Source organism: Notolepis coatsorum (genome assembly GCF_963971535.1).
Source record: "Notolepis coatsorum genome assembly, chromosome: 12".
Taxonomy (NCBI): Eukaryota; Metazoa; Chordata; class Actinopteri; order Aulopiformes; family Paralepididae; genus Notolepis; species Notolepis coatsorum.
The window spans coordinates 20,780,593-20,802,244 of NC_140176.1; the positions used below are offsets into that span (position 1 = coordinate 20,780,593).

Consider the following 21,652-nt stretch of genomic DNA (forward strand, 5'->3'; position numbering starts at 1 on the left):
TTGTGTCATGTTTTGTTAGAGGGTGTATATGTTTATTATTCCGAATAGATCTACACAGGTTTATAGCCTATAATACATGACATTTGAAGCAGGTACCACTGCTGTTGTAATTGTCTGGTAATAGCTGTTTCGAGTGTTTATTATTGGGTTGTTGTCGCAGACTCACTGCATGTTCAATTTGCGGCTCGTATGGTACTTCCTTCCTATACCCCGGAAACACGAACACGTTGGTAATAGCATACACGCGTTGTGGACAGCGACACCTACGGGTCGGTTGGGGGACGCCTGCACAGCAGAGACAGCAAGTAGCGGGGGTAGTGTTAGCCTCCCATGCGTTACACCTCGCCACTGAGAGTCCGCACTGGCAGGTGAAAAGATGTGACAGGCTGCCTCCTCGTGTACCGGAGGGGACACGTGATGCAAGGCTTATATCCTCCCTACAACCGACCAGTGGGGGGCATAGTTGAGCAACGTTCAAGACAAGGGAGGGGAGAATTGGAAATATACGAAATTTGGATGGGAGAAAAATAGAAAATAAGGAGAAAAAGTGGATAAAAAGAAAAGAAAATACAGCGACGTTGGGTCATTGAAAAGCGCTATACAAATAAAATAAATTATTATTATTATTAAATTACACTGCATTGCACTGCATAGTTGGCTTTTGATATGAATAACAACATTACGGTTGATTATGGATTTTACCCTGTCAATATCTAAACGCAGAGGTTGCTTTGTGTAACTCTAAATACTTCCCGGATCTGCTAGTAATGGACCATTATCCAGATTTAACATTAAATAATTGATGTTCACATTATGCCTCGCAGTGCGCAATTCACACACACAGTCGCTGTTTAATCCATCTCTATGATAGACAAAACTAAATCTGTAATGTGCCCAAACAGCAGACTTAAACGATGCTGTAAAATATCATGTGATATAGCTCAGTATGATGGTTACATTTTGCAATTCATCCGTGGTTCACATGCGCGCCAAACCGTGGACGGGGCGACCCGTACGGATCAAGGATCAAGTGCAATCTGTTACACCCCTAATAGCAGGTGTTTCAAGAGATTTGAGGTTGTGTTTTTTGAAGTGGAAAGTTAAGTCAGGGTTCTCTCTCTAACACAGTGCCGAGTGCTGACTATTCACTATGAAACTTTAATTCCACCCAGTAGGGTTGAGAATTACCTGCCTTCATGAAATACATAGCCTAAAGTGAAGAAGAAAAGTGCCGTTTCATCCTTTTGACATTGAATTTTCTTACAACGCACACCTACCGGTACGGGTACATGTAATAGCCTTGAGCACCGTTTGGATGGATTACAGATCAACAATTTATGTTCTTGTGAGCTTTGGTCTTATTACTATGACTGATGACTACTGAGTACAAAATTATTGCTGGCATGACTTTCAAACTCACTGTGGGATATTTAGTCATTACATTTAGTCAAAGTTCGATTTTAGAAGGATCAAATCAACTGCAATATGTTTCAAGTTCAAGTTTCAAGTTTCTTTAATAGTTGTCATACAGAAGTACAGAATACTTTCATACAAAATGCTTCTTACTGTTACGCTCCAGAGACTGTGCTAGACAAGATAGTATCAAATAACATAGTATAGCATGTAATTTAGAAGTAGAAAATGAGCTACTATGAGCTACTATGAGCTATGAGCAATGAGCTATGTAGCTACTGTATGTTTTTGGAACAGTGGGCACCAAGTAACGTTTGATTTGCCTCCAGTTTTACAACCTTTCAAATGTGCAGTGAAAGGTAGCAGTCTGACAATTGACATGAGTTATACACCATACCATCACATGTCTATGGCCACGTCCACAGAGCTGTGTGTTCTGATATTAATGATGAAATTAATTCTGTTTAGGATCATGATTATATGCCATGTGTGAATCTGTGAATCTGTCATTAATCAATGTGGAAATCATGAAAATGGTATTCAGTGTTTGATTGATGTGCCAATTAGTTTCCATCAAATGGGATAATATCTTACAATGTTATTACATTGTGCATAATTAATAGGAATTGCGTAATTATAGTGATTATTCAACTTGGATCTAACAAAATATCTATTAAAAGGCCTCTATCCATTATGGGGCCAGTCTTGCCCTACAGTGACCGATATTACACACGTTCCATGTATTTCATAAACACAGTCGTGCATCATTGAGTTATTTCTTTCTGACAGGAAGCTTTCAAATGAGTCACACTCTGACAGTCATATTATGTTTCAGTACTTACTGTATGTAAAATAATAATATAAAATAAATAAAATAAAAAATAACAGGAAATCCAGTATTTACGAAAAGAGATGCATAAAAAAATACTGCAGATTTTAGGACTTTAGATATTTTTTTAAATCAATACATTTCAAGGTGCAATACTGACTTCCTTATTTATTGAAGATAAGTCATTTTTATTTTAGATTAATCACGTTTGGCCTACCTTAAAAGTGTATTGTCTGGTTTTTTATATAATAATAATAACACATTTTATTTGTAACACACTTACATTCTCAAAGTGCTACATGAAAGGAGATACGATAATAAAATAAAAATTAATAAAACAACCAATGAAATTAAAGAAACATTCAGATCACAGTTAACTCTATAGACATTTTTTATTAAAATTTTTTACACACATGGCATCAGTAGGTCCATTTAGGCAAATGCCTTGTTAAAAGTAAATGTTTTTAGTCCCCTTTAAAAGCCTCAATGGTGTGGTGCTCTCAGATGGTCGGTGAGGGCATTCCACAGCCGAGGAGCAGCTGAGCAGAAGGCCCAGTCGCCCATGGTGCGGAGGTTCGTCTTGTGATTGGGTTTGAGTGTGTTTGATTTTCCAGAGCGGAGGGAGCGGGTGGAGGTCGGGGGAGCGATGAGTTCCTTTAGATAGGAGGGGGCGTTGCTGTGGATGCACTGATGGGTAAGGAGGGAGACCTTGTACTCTATCCTGAAGGAGACGGGAAGCCAGTATAGAGAATGGAGTATGGGTGTGATATGTTCATATTTCCGCACACTCTCATCAGGATCTGACGCTAATATCACGCTATCCAACCGAATGCTGTGTGACGACTGACGACACACACAAGAGTGTGTTGTGTTTAAAAGCCACATTGGAATAGGACAACAGATGATTGTCATTATACACAATACAGTACATGGAGGGAATGCAGTCTTGATCATTGTAAAACTATTGTTGGCCATTCGAGTCAGTCAAACACGAAAATATGAAAACCATACAAAGGTTTAGTGGAAAAAAGCACTTCCTTACAGTCATACTATATCCACTATGAAAGAAAAAAAACACACTGACACATACGAGTATACATACACAGACTGAGACACATGCACATAATTATACACCCACAGTCACGCCCGTACGCACACAACATCATCCCTGTGTCTTACCTGTCTAGTCTTTTTGCGCCCACTCCTCCTCACTCATCTTCCAGAAGACGGGTGGCGTCGTGGGAACGTGTAACGGAAGATCCTGTTCAGCTTCACTTCGGTCTGACTTTCTCTATTCGTCCCTTGGTGCATCCATCTCTCTCTCTGCTGGAGGAAATGTCCTCCCTGTCTCCAATACAATACGTCCACTTTGAGCTGTCCAACAACAAGACCCCTGCTAACTCCAACTGCAACCTTTCAAACCAGCCACGCATGTTCTTTGTTTTCTGGGGGGGTTTCCTCCTCTAAAACTGGCAGATACTGTGCTATATAATATTCGTCAAATCAAAAAAGAAAATTTTACCAAACTGTTAAAAAAAAAAGATGGATCACCTCCCCTTAACTCATTCAATGCCATAGCCACGCCCCATCTCTACTCTCTAGCGCCAGCTTTCCATTGCTTATTTTCACGATGCGTCACAATGTTTGCAGAGCTATATCTATATTCTATTTGCACTTTCGGGATCTCAGAATGAGTTCCAATGATAACACAGAGGTCTGTGAGAGTGTATAGAATATATTTTTTTAAAACGGACCAAATAACGAGTATACTCGTTATTGGCGGTTAACACATTCCCTGCCACGGTTCTATCCATCAATGTAGGCTCACTGCTACCACTCTAAGCCTATGGAGATGTTCACCTTCTTTGCAGGGCTATAACTTTTTAAATTGTATTGCTAAATTGACATTACTATGGCCCATTCAACATTATTATTATTATGATTATCTATCGTTCAGGATGTAGGAACGTTATACTTTATCATTCATAGATTCTTCCAAAAATACCTTCTAGAATATAAGTATGTTTTTATCGTTTTCTGCAGTAATTCCTAGAACGTGAGATATAGGCCTAAACGCATATATTAGATTATCGATTGCCGTTTCTTTTCCATACACGCTATATTAAAAAATTCAACTGTACATGATCGTATACGTTATGCCTCATCATGCACGGATGAAAGGGGGGGGGGTCGTTTATAATTCCGTGATCGTCAGTAAATGCTTTATGTAGTATGGGTTGATTTATTGATCAGATGGTTTGTAAATAAAGAAATGTACAATCGGCTTGGAAATAACGTTACTGTCCTCTTACCGTTCGCCGATGAGACTGGAGGAAAAAGATCCCACTTATTTGACGTCGATCTACTAGATCCATTTCCGGTTTGTATGGCGCAATAAACGCCCAAATCATATCGATTATTGAGTTATGGCAGCGATCCATATGCACGCCAGTGTTTGTCTGTAGTCCCGCAATGATATGTGACTGCCGGACGGATTTCCCAGATGCACCGATGGCCACTTCCGGTTGTAACTCGCCCGATCATCCACCAGGCGGCGGGATTGAGGCGTTGCACTATTGTGCAGGGTCCCACTGTATCACCAGAGGCTGGGTGGCAGAATTATGAATGCCATGGCGAAAAAATGAAATATGATCTCAATATCGCTGTACAGCATGGTTTGGCAGAAGTCGCATGGCCGGCAAACACGCTGTACAACGGGATTGGCGGTGGATGTGTTAACTGCTGGCGACCAATAACGAGTATACTCGTGATTGGCGCAGAAAGTGTTAAGGAAAGAAACTATCCAACACACATTTAAAGGTACAATAGATAACATTTTCTGTATCTGTTTCTGTAGTAAAAATTATAATGATAATACATCCACAGAGCTTTTAGAAGAAAGTATTGCTTTCCCGCCAAAAAAACACTGATAAAGGAATTTATAATAAAAGAAAAATTGTCAGGTCCAAAATGTATGTTGTTATTTACATGTTGCCTACTTCCCATTTCCTCCACGTGGAATGCACCTGATTGGATAAATTACATGCTGGTGCTCTATTGCAACATCTAGTGGCTCCTTTAATTTTACGCCTGTAAACTAGGGGTGGGAATCACCAGAGGTCCCAACGATATGATATTATCACAATACTTGAGTCACAATATAGTTATATCACGATATTGCAATATATTGCGATGTATTACTTTTTTTCAACTGCAAATTACATCCCCAAATGAAAATTTTTGTTAACACCTGCGATACAAATAGTATAAATTATTTGATCTAATAAATAAGATTTTCAGTTTACCTCATTCCAATCATTCGTATTGCAGTACAATGGCATTGTCAAGCGAAAATGATATCACTGTATCAATATAAAATCAACATGCAAACTATTGCAATATATTGGTATATTTATTATCCCCCACCCCTACTGTAAACACAAAAACATCATTGTTGTTATATGCAGTGCGGGAATGCAATCTTGATCATTGTAATAACTTTATTGGTATAGCACCTTTCATATAAAAAATGCAGCTCAAAGTGCTTCACAGCAGTAAAAAGACAGCATAAAATGAGCAATGCATAAAGTGCAGACATAAAAAAGAGACCAGCAAAGTGGACATGGTAAGGCAAATCACAGTTTTTCACATTAGGATCTAACATCCCAATAGGCCCCTTTGTTTACGGTTTGATTCAGTTTTAAAATAGACAGTAATACAAATACTAAAATAGTGCAATAAAATAGTTTGAGAGCTCTGGATGCCCTCTCATATGACTACAAAACCTTTAGCGACGCTAATTCAAAATGGCGGATATTCGCTAAATTATAGACATTCCATAAACTAAAATCTCACTATTAACCTATTGGTAAACAAACATATTGCTGAAAATATACACTATGACTGCTGTTGTGACATGGTTTTTTTTTTTTTTGATCCACTTTTTCTCCCATTTTCTATATTTTCTCCCATCCCAATTTCGTATCATCCAATTCAACCCTCCCCTGTCACGAACGCTGTTTCTTGCCTCCCACAAGCCGGCTGCAGTGAGGACTAAGTCATACATAGCACAAGTCCCCTCCGGTACTTGAGGTAACAGCAGTCGCATCTTTTCACCTGCGCAGCTCGATCTCTCAGTGTTCGAGGAGTAACGCGTGGGAGGCTCACGCTGCCCCCGACACTTCCTGATTCTACTGCGCAGGCGCACCAACCGACTTGTAGGAGTCGCTTGTTCACAACGTTCGATCCCCACCCTTCAGTTTTTCCCTCCCCGTAATACGGCCAATGTGTATTACTGCGGACGACCAGCCAAACTGAAAAACAATGTGGAGAGCTGGATTCGAACACGCGAATCCTAGCGTCTCCACACTGGTGGCGAGTGCCTTAGACCACTACACCACCTAGCCGCCTGCTGTTGTGACATGGTTATGGTCTTTACTCTTGGATACATTTGCGAAAAAACGGAACATTATGTCATACAGTCTAGAGAGATAGATTTATGAAGTGATGTCATCTGCGGTCCGCCGGCGGACCGCACAGGCTAAAGAGGGTGAGTAATAAGTACTTTGCCATTCTGGTAACAATCTGCCCCAATTGACATTTCACTCAGCCTCCCTCTTTGTGACTGTCTGCCTCCACCACTGTCCCCTCATTTATAGCTTCTCCTTTTGTCTCCCTGGCGATAGATTAGGACTGAACAGGTCAAAATGATCAATGATGGACTTCTCATAAATGCTTGGAGCGCAAACATTTGTCCAACGGGTCTTCGCTTAAACTTGCTCCTTTGTTTTTTTCTCTCTGCTCATTTGTCACAACGGCTTTTCAAAAACATCTGCTGTCTATAGTTTGTCCTTTTTTAAATTGGTTAGTCAGGTGATCTCTTCACGGTTTGTGCGACGGTTGTGCCTGTGTCATACACGATACAAGTGATGCGGGTAAAAAAGCTTTGAAGGGAGGACAAATCCAAAGACTTGATTGATTGATTGAAAACTTTGTTAACAGATTGCAGAATTGGTACAGTACAGTACAGCTCAATACATACAATTGTTAAGGGGATGCAGACCAGAGAAAGACTTTCGTCTTGTTTACATCAGGGTCCCCCATTTTCAATTCATCATAACATATACACACACGACATACAGATAGACAGTACTGCTACATCTATACATGTATGACATACCAGATTTGCAAATACAGTACTGTTTGTGATACAAAAAGAGTCCAGAAAAGAGAGTATATAAATTTTGACGTAGAAACTGTACATTGGAGGAGGTTGGGTAGGTGGGGTGGGGTTGGGTGGGGGGGGGGGGGAACTGTACATTGGAGGTGGTGGGGTGGGGGGGTTTGGGTAGGGGGTGGGTGGGGGACACTGTACATTGGAATATTGACAAAGCCATACTTGGTCATTTACTGTACATTGGAGGGGGTTGGGTTAGGACATTTGCAGGGGCCAGTTTCGAATAGCAGTCTCCCGTAGGTGTTCTTTGAGAGTGTTTTTGTTTTTGTTAGTGATTCACATTCCTTTACAGCTTTGGGTAGGGCGTTCCACATTGATGTGGCATAATTTTAAACGTGTTTAGTCCCTTGTTTGAGCCGAATCTGGGTTTAACATGATTTGTGGAGCTCCCTCTGGTGTTGTGATTGTGGTATTCACTGACCTTTGGGAAGTATTTTGACATGTACATGGGTACCTTGGTCGTGTAGTGTATCTTGTAGACCATGCCCATTGCAAGTTGCTGTACTCCGTCGTCTACTCTAAGCCATCCTAGGTTGTCAAAGTGGGCAGGGGTGAGGTGGGTTCTAGGAGTCAGGTTAAGCAGTAGTCTGACCGGGGGGACCGGGAGAATAATGAGTTTCAAGCTAATGTCCCTTACAAAAGAACATCATGGTTTATGATGGTTAGTTTGATGGTAATTTCAGTTTTACCATGGAATAGGCCATTGTATAAATAATTTAACATGGTACCAATTTTGCACTTAAATTTGTTAAATTCGTTATACTATCAGGGGAACGTATGTTTTACAAAATGTGGAGTCTTTTTTTGATTATAATTATTTGATCCACTTATTTTCTTTCCTTAATTATTCCTTGACTTCTTTTCTCTTTTAATATTAATTATACGCATTGTATCTGTGTTGTTGTTTAAACTATTAATCTTTTAATATATATTCAGTTTTCGGTCACTACGGAAAAAACGATGCAGAAAATTACCAAATACCATGATACCTTTTCAAAAGGGATGGTCGTCTGACTGACGGGTGCTCTGACAAATCGAGGGTAAGAGAGAGGAAATCAGGAAACAGAGTCCAGGACAAAAAGTCACTCCCATTCCTATTTGCAGGAGCAGAAGTCAAGGAGGATCAGGGTTTTTCGTTTTCCCGCGCCCACACAGCCCAAGACCTTCTATGAGGGTCGCTCAAGAGCTTTTCATACCATGTTTAGCCGCTGTCCATAGAATGCCGCTCGACACCCCTTTCAATCTCACGGCTGAGTGTTCCTCCATTCCTTGCATATAGCCATTTCCTCAACCTTGGCTTGACAAAGCGACAGAGTAATTGTACAAAACAGAAGCACTCAATGTTTAGTATTTATTTGTTTTATTATTATTTGTATACAATTTGCACATGTTTTACATGTGATTAACACTGGGGCTCTCATCATTAGCCAATGGGCTGTGATGTGGTTTGGTCTGCACTGTGGGATGTACTGTAATTAGCGCTAACAACTCAGCTTAAGCCAGAACAATCTCAAAGAGCGAGTCACCGAGCATTGTAATTAGAACTTAACAAGGGGTGCACGACTGGACTCCATGTGTTCAAGCTGCACACCCACTACTATGCTCTCCCACTTGTTATTAGGAGCTAAACGCTGTAGCAGAGACTGCTTTAGTTTGGAGTGCATAGTGAGACATCTTTATTTCTATCTAAAGTGATCACACGGTTTCAGCTACAGTATAGCAATGGGATGGAATTGCCACAAGCAGTACTGTATGCGTCTGTCATACATGTAATGGGTTATTTTCTAGTACGATCGTGGAAAACCTGGAGAAGTCATAGGTTTGTAAAATTACATTTTCCAGGCTTGGAGAAGTTATGGAAAATTATACATGCCCAAACAAATACTGAAATGTCATGGGAATTTGTTCATAATCTCGTTTTCAAGATAATGTCAAGATAAACGTCTAGCTTAGCTGCTGGTAGATCTCCTGTTATCTTTGAAGGGATAATAACCCAAATAAAATATTTCCTGATTACTTAAATTCCAAATAATTTTAGTAGTTGGCCAAAATATAGCCTGGGTCATTCAGATCAAGTATTCAAGAATGAATTTGATCCAAAAGAGGATATGGAGAGGGCTACAGCGTTCTTGGTTTTGTGTTTCAGTAGGTGCTCTTTGGATTAAATCCGGGGTAGGTTCCGTTATAGTTATAAAAAAAGTTGAAGTCCAAGGCAACACTACACATTTTTAAAAGCCTTTATTAAATGGCTCACATTATTTAGATAATTTAAAAGAAACCAACATGTTTTGGCCTACATTAATATACCCTGATGAAGGCCCTATGTAGGCCAAAACATGTTGGTTTCTTTTAAATGATCTAAATAATGATCAGGCAGTACATTTGGTCTTGTTCAATTAGTTTGAGGTGCCATTTTGAAACAATCATTCAATCGCACACCCTAACAGTCAATATTATTGGGCGTGTTGAATCTTGGGACACATTGGTAAGAATGCATGCCGTGTGAATGCACATCTGGAAATCACAGAAGGTATTTGGGTAATTTTCTATTACCATGGGTCCCCAAATAATACTGGTCCAGTGCGAATAGGGCTTTAATCATGGAAAAGTTATGACATTTCATTAACAAAAATGTTTAGGAACCCTGCAGCTTCGTATTTGTACTATTTGTATCGTATCTAAAGTACTCTATTTTCTCTAAAGTAATCTATCTTCTCTAAAATACTATATTGTACTCTTTCTTCTCTGTAGTACTCTTCATGCACAGTACTGTACATGGTTGGTTATCAGAGCTTTCAAATCCATAACTTAAAGCATCTAGTCTGCCTGGACTATGGAGACTATTGAGATGCATTTAAGGGGTTGATTTCATATACGGCTCAAACTACAGATGAGCTGCATTTGAAGCAGTTACGTTGATTGTAAGTGTTATGGTTTGTAACCGACCCCAATCGCACAACACAAGACAGGTATGAGAGTAAGCCAAAACAGGGCATTTATTCAATACAAACAAAAAGCGGCACTGTCCCTTTAAGGGAGAACACAAAAATACTGGAAACAAAGAAATAGGGAAAAATGTGGCACTGTGCCTTTAAGAGGCGAGCAGGCTAAGGGGCTAAGGCTAAAGGACAGGGCCAGGGCAAAAAGGTCAGGGCAGGAACAGGGGCACTGGAGAGGGGGAAACAGGGACAGAGGCCCGGGGAGGCGGGCTGGAGACAGGGACAGAGAAAACGGGGTTAAGGCCTTGGACAGGGCGAGGGCCAGAGCTGCTTACAGGGATGGCAGGGTTCAGACGGCGGAGGCCTGGCAAGGAGATCCTCCTCGGAAGTGAAGAGACGCATCCTCCCGTGGGATAGGAAGCGATGCGCGCCGGCTTGAGCGTCTGGAGTAGGAGCGCGCCGGCTTGAAGAGACGCATCCTCCCGTGGGATAGGAAGCGATGCGCGCCGGCTTGAGCGTCTGGAGTAGGAGCGCGCCGGCTTGAAGAGACGCATCCTCCCGTGGGATAGGAAGCGATGCGCGCCGGCTTGAGCGTCTGGAGTAGGAGCGCGCCGGCTTGAAGAGATGCATCCTCCCGTGGGATAGGAAGCAATGTGCGCCGGCTTGAGCGTCTGGAGTTGGAGCGCACCGGCTTGACGTCTGGAGTTGGAGCGCGCCGGCTTGACGTCTGGAGTGGGACACTGGAAAACCTCCCGTAGAGGATTAGAGAGCGTAGACGGTGTCCCACTCCAGGCAAACGGCGACAGGTGGTGATGGCTGGCACCTCGTCTCACGCCGGAGACGCGGCAGGTGATGGTAACGTCCAGGACTCCATGAACACTGAACACAGAAAAGGATAAAGAGTCCAGAACAAAGAACCAGCATACAGAACGACCCGACGAGGACTGGAGGGGAGGTCCAGGTATTTAAAGCCCTCTGGGGCGCTAATCATAACTTATCACAGCTGTGAAAGGTAGTCCAAGGGTGGGGGCTGGTGAAGAGCAGAGGAGAGTAAAACATCGCGAGGGTGGGGGCTGGTGAGGTGAGGAGACAGGGAATTAAAGGTCCAGGGAACAGGCGAACCTCACAGTAAGTGGAAAAGGCAAACAGTCCAAGAGCCCATGCTTATGACGTATGTGATCATTGTGTCCATATTCTACTGTATCCACTTTCCTCTACTAAATACGAACACGTATATGTGTGTGATGTAGGGCTGTCCCCAACTATTATTATTATTTCTTTTTTTTTATCATTCCATTTGGGCTGTGGGGGGTGCTTAATGTCTGAAGGAGTCGACTGAAGGCTTCTTGTCCTCTGCAAAAGCATGCAATTGGTCCACTGATATTTGTCTAGTCTAGTGTATTCATTAGATGGGTGAACTCTTTCAGTGCCTCTGTGCCTGTTTTCGTAGGCAGTTAGCCTCTGGTATGCGTGCCATTAGCATTAGCCACGCTTCTAGGCCTCTTTTCTTTTGGAAAGAATGATAAAAAAAAATTTATAATTATATTTTTTTTGTATTCGACTAAGAGGTTGGCAGTTGACTACGGCTCCTTTCGACCGATTAGTTGACTAATCGACTACTAGGGGTCAGCCCTAGTGTGATGTGTAAGCCACATATTAGTGCATTAGTGAACATTGTTACTCAGCTGATAGAGTTGTGCCCTTCCTGATGACTTGTCGTACAGAACTTGTAAGTCGCTTTGGATAAAAGCGTCAGCTAAATGACTAAATGTAAATGTAGTGCAATCCAGAAATGTAAACAATTGTCAAATAATATTTTTTTTAAACTTTCAAATAACAACTACTACTACTATTGCTACTGTAGCCCGGTGATATGCCTTTCATGGTATAATGCATAGAGGGGTTTCCCAGCCTTGTCAGATTCTGTTTGCGTGGGCATCCATGGGGCAGAACAATAGGGCAGACTACATTATATTTGCATTGGTTAGCCATGCTAGCGATCGAAACAATCAATCCATGCCCAGCTATGTAAAAGGTGAAATACAGCCATGCTGATTTGGCAACATGACATACAGATGTTTTCGTTTGAAACGGCTTTTTGTCAGGGGAGTGCCATAGTTTCTCCATAGAGCCCCTTTGTGCATTTTTAGCACAGCAGCTCTGTGCAGGTCGGGCACAACTCATCAGTCATGTGATTCAGCAGGTATGGCTGATTGGCTCAAGCACAGTGTGTTTACAAACAGGAAACCCTATAGGGCCTACTTTCTCCGCTACCTTCACCAAAGATAAGTTGGCCGAACATGTCATAGTATTGATGACCTGCATATGACCATCAGTTCATATCTGTGTGTTCACACAGTAGCAAAAATGATCATTGATCAATCATGAGATAAAAGTATCCTTTAAAAGTCTCGCTCTCATCCTTCATTTTCCACAGGCACTTTACTGCCCTGTGAGTGTGATTACCCTAAACATTCCCAAAGACCTCCACACTGCATATCATCAAGGCCCATGATGACTATCGTATTAAGACTGTGTCCTATCACAATGAAATATGTAAAACAATCACACAACGATACATGGAGTCGCGAGTCTATACTTCAGCCTAAATGATAGCCATTCTTCTCCTGGTGACATTAATTTAGCTGCAGGGACCCGGGAAGCCCTTTTGAATTATGCACAATAATTGCAGGACACATTTCAGAAGAAGTCAATTTGAGGTTTGAATGAAGAATGTCAGGGTGTCATGGTGGGAGGGCTTTGCAATAAAGAGACATGAGATTGAAATTGAGATACTTGCAAACGGCTGCGGCTCGCAGCTCAGAAGACACTCGTGCGATAGAAATGAACTATAAATGGGACAATAATGGGAATTTGTTTCGGAGTGACATAGAAAAAACGTTGGTGTCAGAGTGAGATACTCTGACAAGGAAAAAGGAGTGTATTAAAAATAATGAGAGCTTTAACACAATGGGGACGAACAACGTATTTATCCGTGTTTCGATTCCACCCATTGTGGACAGAAGCACAGATAAATCCGTGGCAAGTTGTTATTGCTTTTATTCCATTTTAATAACCTGGCGATTCGAAGTAGGCAGATTTATCCGATTGACTTCATCAGACCTTTGTTTCAAAACTCGAAGACCGCTGAGGTCGCCCTTGTTTACAACGACGTCGAGGCACAACTTCACACTCGACGCTACACGACTTGGGTCCTCAGCAATACACGCGGCAAGTGTGAAGTCGATCGGATGAACGGTTCTTGAGATGCATGTGCCTGCAGTGCTCGGAATGGGCCAATTGCTTGGCTCCTGGTATTGCGGCTTGGCTGTTTGGAGCGCATGGCCGTTCGGTGTGGGAAGTGCAACTTGCAGCGTTCTTGAGAACCGCTCAACACACTCAACACTACACTTCCTTAGGTCCTCAGCAATAGTGTGAAGTTGGTCGAACTATCAGACAGCAGTTTGATCCCACCCTCTAACACAAGTAGGCAAAACACACACACATACAGCCCTTTATTACCTATTCCTATCCCCACCACACACCCCTAGGCAAAACAAAATGTTTCCTTAACCTCTTAACACATTCTGCGCCACGCAGTATGCCCATCTTATACGACTCTCTGCCAGTGCTGTAACCCTATGGAGTGGCTCACCTTCTTTGCAGGGCTATAACTTTTTAAATATTATAGCTATATCGACATTACTATGGCCCATCCAACATCGGTTATCTATCGTTCCGGATGTGGGAACGTTATATTTTTCCATTCATACATTGTCGTGTTAGTACCGTCGTGAATATAAGTATGTTTTTAGAGTGTATAGCAGTAATTCCTAGAATGCTCGTTATAGGCCCCGACGCGTATTATACATAATCTATTGGCGTTTCGTTCCTATACACGCTATATTAAAAAATTCAAATGCATATGATTGCTATACATTATGCTCCATCATGTGTGAAAGATAGGGGGGGGGGGGTCGTTTATGATTCCTTGATTGTCACTAACGGCTTTCTTTAGTATGACACCATACGTTGATCGGATAGATTGCAATGAAATAAATGGACAATCGAGCTGGAATTAACGTTAGATTCCTCTTACCTGTGGCCAATGCGTCTGGAGAAAATGTTTTTCAATAATTTGATGTCGATCTGCTAGATCCATTTTCCGTTTGTATGACGCAATAAACGCCGAAAGCATATTGATTCTTGCGTCTCGAAAGCGATCCCATGCACTTGAGTGTGTATCTTGATCCACGTTACAAGATATCTCTGCCGGAGGATTTTCCCCGATGCACAGAGCGCCACATCCGGTTTAGAGTGGAGTGCAACTCGCCCAAAATCCACCAGGCGGCGGTATTGAGGCGTTGCAATATCAGACAGGGTCCAGCTGGCTCCCGGAGCCTTCCTGGATGAATTATGAATGCCAATAGCGAATAAAGGAAATAACGTCATAAAAACGAGTAAACTCGTTGTTGGTGCTATTCGATTGGCGGGCAATAACGAGTAAACTCGTTTTTGGCATAAGATGTGTTAAGCCCGGAGCCCTATTTTCTGAAAATCCGCCTAAAATACATACCTAAGTAAATGGAATATTGCTCCACTTCTACAAGGTCCATTTGCATGTGCTTGGTATCTAGGGACATCTATGGACCTCAGTGAATGTATTCCCAGTGTCAGAAATATTGTGTCTATAACTAGGTTTGCTTAAATTGTGATGAAGCAAAGGAGAATATGAATTATGATTTTTCTTTGCATCTTTGACAGTGAATAACACCATGCAAAAAATGACCAGACATGTAAAACGGCCACTGAGCTCATTCAGTACCTTCTTGAGATCACATGTATAAAAAATCTAAGGAAATGAATAAAGGGAAGATGATTAAACAGAAGGTTTTGTAGATACAGTACTGAATTCTCCCATCCGGACCAATGCTATTTGAAATATTATTATAGAATATAGTCCTTATTATAGCCAATTCGCACATTTATGGATTCTGCCAAATCTTATCTTTCAAATGCCTGATCAATTTGGATTTAGCATCACCAGGCGCGCATAAGAACAGATAATGAAATCTACTGTATGTGCCACCATTTTTAAATTGATTTCAAATCTGATTGTTGCTAAATGCTCAAAATAGGGGAGACAAACTAACTGCGCTCCAATATATACCAATAACATTCAGTTGTGTGGTATATTATCCAGAGTAATAAGAGATATTAAAATAATTCATATAGAAGTAATTTGCTTGAAGCCCCATAAAGTCCTTTGGGAAGTGTCGTTTTGAAAAGTTCCAACGGTCATTGAAAGCTCTCGATGTCCTCTTGGTTAAAGGCTCCTGGCAAAGATAAACCCCTCCCTCTCTCCCAAAGACCTGGGCCCTCATTTATCAACGTGACGTACGCACAGATATGTGCGTAACCCGTGCATACGATCATTTCTAAGCAAAGTGTGGGATTTATCAATTTGAACTTGTGCGTATATTTAAGCACAGGTCGGACCATGTGTAGTTGGCACCCGGTGGTAGAATATTTTTACAACGCGGAAATAAGCACTGACTGCGCTCTGCGTAACTCAACTCGTTATTATTTTGCGCATATATTGCAGAAATACGGGAACGTTTTGATTATATTTAAAAGGCTTTGCCATTGTTAAACGTAATAAGTGGAACCCCGAAGCTGTAAGCAGAATACAAGTCATATGAACACTCATGATATAAACGCATTGCAACGAGAACAGACAGAGGTTATTTGTTGAGTGTATGTGTATACAAAACCCTTGCAATAAATGTGTCTTACATGAATGAAAAGCATACATGCTCTGGACACAGCGCATATATCGTGTGGGTGATATCATGACTTGTATTCTGTGTCAAAGCCTAAATCAAAACGTTCCCGTATTTCTGCAATCTATGCGCAAAATAATAACGAGTTGAGTTCTAACAAAGAACGTATTACATGCTGGTAGGCTGATAGAGTAAACTATGATATGAATATGATATGATATAAAGGTATACTGGTCCGTCCGCGAGGATATCGAGGACTCGAGTTGGGGGACCCTGATGTAAACAAGACAAACGTCTTTCTCTGATCTGCATCCCCTTAACACTTTGACTGCCATGAAACGTGTTTTGACGTCATTGCTGGCCATGCTCAAGTTGCCGGGGGACGCTGTACAGCGTCCTTATATCAATATTTAAAAAATCTGAGATCGGATTCATATGTCCCCTCCGCTGGCCTGAGATCCACCAGCAGGACCCACTGAGCTCTCTGGCGGTTCAGGAGCGCCATCTGGTGGCCGATCGGCGCAATCGCTTTAACAGGAAGTGGCATAGAGGTTGTAGTACTTCCGGGTGCTCGCTATAGGTCCCGCGACTCTGGCTCGTCACGCTACACAGTGATCGATTGCCAATAACTCGATAAACAACATGATTTGGACGTATATACCATTATACAAGCTGGAGATGGACCGGGTAAATTTACATCCCATAATGATAAGATTTCAACTCTATGATGATCGCCCAACGGCGCGCGGAGACTGGGGTGAGTTTCAGCGTGTAACGTTACCGTCTTCGATACTAACTGCTATTATCAACATTTGACCCACATTAGATGATTGGTATAACGCTGCCCACGGAATTATAAACGGCCCCTAGCCCATCCGGTCAACATCAGATGACGTGTAGTAACTTCTAGAAGTACGTCTAGTTGTAATTTTTTATATCTCGCTGATTGCCATAAAACTGTATTGCATCATCAATATAATGTATTTGGGGCTATAGATCACGTTCTGGAGAAAGCTGCAGAAAGAGATGAAAACATACTTATACATAGACCATACTTTACTATGAATATGTGAATGAAAAAGTTTAACGTTGCTACACAATGAACAATACATATAGGACTTTGAATGGGCCCTAATAATGGCAATGTAGCAATAGAATTTAAAAAGTTATAGCCCTGCAAAGAAGGGGACTTTCTCCATAGACAAATAGCGCTGGCAATCTATGGTATATCATGAATTTAACCTTAGGCAACCAAAGTGTTAACAATTGTGTGTATTGAGCCGTACTGTACCCATTCTGCAATCTGTTAAATAAAGTTTTCATTCATTCATTCATTCATTCATTCAGCCATTAAATGCAATTTGAGAATATAGGCTAAAGCGACGGCCTATAGCCTATACATATTATTTAATGTTTTCATAAGCGTAAAGATACAACAGCTAGATTAATGATCAAGTTAGTTTACTGTATGCAGGCTTCGCAGGGCTGTGTGTTATTATATGCGCAAGTTACTGTTGCATAATGTAGGCTATGGGCTGGCTGCTATTATATGTACTTCATATAGGCTGCCTAATACCAACAACAAAATAGATTGTATCATATGCCTCTACACACATTATATTATACACATCATATTATATCTTGGTTCGGCAGCGCCTCTGTGAACAATCTCTCAGAGTTTGCTCCATCAGTAATCAGTAATGTGAACGGGATTCCACTTGGTCAATGTACAGATAATCTGCGATGCGCATTTTGGCTGATAATGTGCCGGTGGCCGGAGTCACATTCATATTCACTTAAATGCAGATCATAGTTATCCACTGAAGCCATATGACTCTGACCAGAACGGGCTCATGACGAGCGCACATAATAGGCATTAGAGCGCAGAGTTGTCTGTGAACTTGGCAACTTCATTGGATTTATTTATTCTCTAAAAATATCTATAATCATACGATTAAATATTGTTTAAAACAAAACGCTAAATACTATTATTCTGTGTGTCATGTTTCCAAATAAGATTGTTCACAACGGGAAATGCTGTATACGTTCAATTTGTTGGTTGGACCTCGGTGATCAATCTCGCTCTCAGTGAAGTCTCTCAGAGTTCGCTCGGGTTAGTCCACTTTTCCACATTTCATGGGGGTGTTCCATTACCGTATATGGTTAATCGGGGCGGTTCTGGTATGCAAATACTTTTATTTAGACGCGAGGACATGACGCCGTCATGCAATCGTTGTAGTCCTAAGAAAGAGGAGACCCTGGGCTTTCAATGGATGTCGTAGTTTCATAAAACTACACTACCCAGCCCACACCAGCCGCAGTCAAAGCTGCAGTTAAAAAAACATATTGACGTGAAAATCGTGATTATATCGTCAATATTGCACCATAGTTGACATTGCACCCCCCTGGATCCTCAACAATACACGCACATGAAGTCGATCGGATGAACAATTCTCGAGATATGCGAAGGACAGGACAGACACGCACGCAGAGAGCGTCTTCCCTTTCCGCGCAGGCAGAGATTCCTTCGTTTTATAGTTAGATTAGATTAGATCTATGATAAATGCCAGGATTCCAAATTGTTATTGGAAATTCATTATGTCGCAATTTACTTAATTGCATTTGTACAGTGCTGGATGACTAATGGGCTTACGCTAATAAAACTTTTTTATAGTTTGCAAAGTGACTGTAAATTCCGCAGAGCCAATTGGGTTAAAGCATGCTATAAAAGTGGAAAGGTGGAGATGGGAACAAGAAAGATGGATGAGAAGGCGCTTTCCAGTACCCCCCCCCCCCCCCCCCCGCCCGCCTCCCTCCTCCCCACAGCAAATGCATATCAGCCAACGTTGCTTTAGATTGAGCCTGAGTAATAGGTAGAATAGTGGAACATTATGTCGCGAGGGGCAGGTAGAGCAGTCGTCTGGCAATCCGGAGGTTGCCGGTTCAATTCCCGCTCCTCCCGGGCAGCATGTCGATGTGTCCTTGAGCAAGACACTTAACCCCTAATTGCTCCCGATGAGCATGTTGGCACCTTGCATGGTTGCCTCCACCGTCGGTGTGTGAATGTGTGAGTGAATGGGTCAAATGTGAGTAACAAATTGTAAAGCGCTTTGGATAAATGCGCTATATAAAAAAGCAGTCATTTACCAAAAAAAATCAGCCATATGTCCATTTTCCCTCAAAGGAAAATCCACTGTAAAAGGAAATTCACACATTATTCCTGTGATCTCAGGACAAAATAATCAACAGTCAACACAGGCAACTTCCAAATCTAGACACTGAATGTCCAAAGCTGTGTTATCTTCAAAAGAAGTACTTTCTTGAACTGTTCCACTGACAGTGAATGAAATGCTGTTGTACTGGTTATTTGAGCCTTTAATCCGTAATTTGCACTAAAGTTAGTTTGTAGTGCAAATTGTAAATGGGAAACGCAGATTACTGCAGTTTTCCCTGAGTTGACGCAAACGCCCCACAAAACAAATCATTCAATCAAAACGATCAATCAGTCTCCTATTCATGGTCAACAGAGCAGCTCCAACAAGTGTTGCATGATGGTGTCATGGCTCTTTTTTTTCTACACAAATTAAACTTGAACAAGATTAGATGAATGTCATATTCCCTGTGCCCTGTATCCTTGTGTCTCTAAAGACTGAATAATGGTAAATTGTTCTCTTTAATGCCCTTGTAAATGCCCTTATATTCTTTTATATGCATTCATATAATGCATTACCAATGTTTTGGCTTGGGGGCATTGAAAATGTTTTACACAGAGAACACGATGGAGATATGACACTACCGACTAGGGGTGTAACGATGCATATCGATTTGAATATGTTAGAATCGATTATAATCTAAATGAATCAAAATTTTAAAAAAATCTTAAAAAAGAAAAAATTCTGTTTTTTTTTGTGTGTATTGTTTTTATTTGCCTATAGTCCATTCATGCTGAGTGAATCAGTTCCCCCAGCCACATTTGTGTATTCAAAGAATTGTGGGGAATTAACTGATAGAAAATGTATCGAAAATGTATCGAATCTAATCGAATTGTAGTCAAATGAAGATATTTCATGATGCATTGAATCGTTGCCTGAATAATCGTACTAGAAATTAATCATTGTGAGGTCGCATCGTTACACCCCTCCTACCGACTGTCTGCAAATTACATTTTGGGATTGAGTTTTGCTTTAAGGTGTCAGCCTTACTAACTCAAGATCACTACGCGGTTTGTCACAGTGGGGAATTCTTCAGAGCAATTTGTCCACTTCAATCCAGGGAACGGTCATGATGGAGAGCTGCTATTCACCTTCTGTGTTATTTAGGCAATTCCTTCCTGAAGGCGTGTCACTGAGTTTGAATTGGGGAGCAGGGTAGAGCGGATTTTGTTTCAGTCCAGGCCCTTTATCCTGCTCAGGTGATTTATGTGGACTGCGTGCCCAACTAATAATAACCGTTGTGAAGTTTGTAAAGGTGATTGAAATCGATGACTTGGGGGACAATTCGCGTCAAGTCGTAGAACAATTCATTGTGCCTCACCCATTCAAGACCACGTCTCCTCGATACAATAGAGGACGGCAGGTCTTCCTGTGAGCGATGTGAGGATGTAGGAGTCTTACGTGGACTAAAACGACGACTAATTCCACTCATTAATCACCTTTTGGCAGAACGTAAGATACTGGGGGCTTGTCTGAGGCAGTTAGCACTTGACAGAATGCTCTCCTCCTCAGACACTTTGTAAGTTGTAATACTGGACCCTCTCTGCCCTTTCTTTCGGCGCTCTCTCATGCTGCTAGTGCCGTTGCTTTCATCTCCTCCGTAGGCTTTTTCTACCGCGTGGCACTGTGGCTCAACGGCTATGCAGTCAGCACACTTTTTTAATTTGTCTTCTTTTTTTCCCATCGGCCATGTGTCCATTTGGCATCGGCTGCAGGATAAATAAATTATACCCTCTAAAATCAATGCCAAGTCCATGATGTAGGCTGTGGGCTGAGTGTTTGCCGTTGTGCCAGAATCTCGCCACCGGGGCTGGAATAGGGGGCATTTTTTAACCCAAACCTGCAGTGTTCTTGATATCTTTTTGTGCTTTTCCCCCGCTTTTATGTGCATTTCACATCCAAAAAGCTATTTTAGGGTTATATAATTTGTCATAAGCTTTTACATGGGGGTGGATATCGCCTTTATTGGAGTGATCGACGTGGGTCTTTTGAGACGTAATTCGTTTCGAGCACGTGTCAGTTTTGTCATTGAACGTTCCGGTTTCAACTCGGCTTTTTCCTCGACTCGCCTGCTAAATTGATAGACTTCCTTAAATCTAATCCCCATACAATACCGCCCCGTGGAATCCAGATACATCAGAATGGTGACAAGGGTGACATTCCTGGGTGGTCTATTTCGAGGGGTTGAATAGTGGCATGCATTCAGTCTCTCCATCACCACAACAAAGCGTATATTGATG

The 21,652-nt window shown here is 41.6% G+C and overlaps 1 protein-coding gene across 1 annotated transcript in view; it reads left to right on the forward strand.

Annotated features, from left to right (window-relative positions):
* vstm2a (V-set and transmembrane domain containing 2A) overlaps nt 1-21,652 on the forward strand; it is a gene marked incomplete at both ends in the record, with an annotated part of 88,844 nt that overhangs the window by 50,914 nt on the left and 16,278 nt on the right. The window lies entirely within an intron of this gene.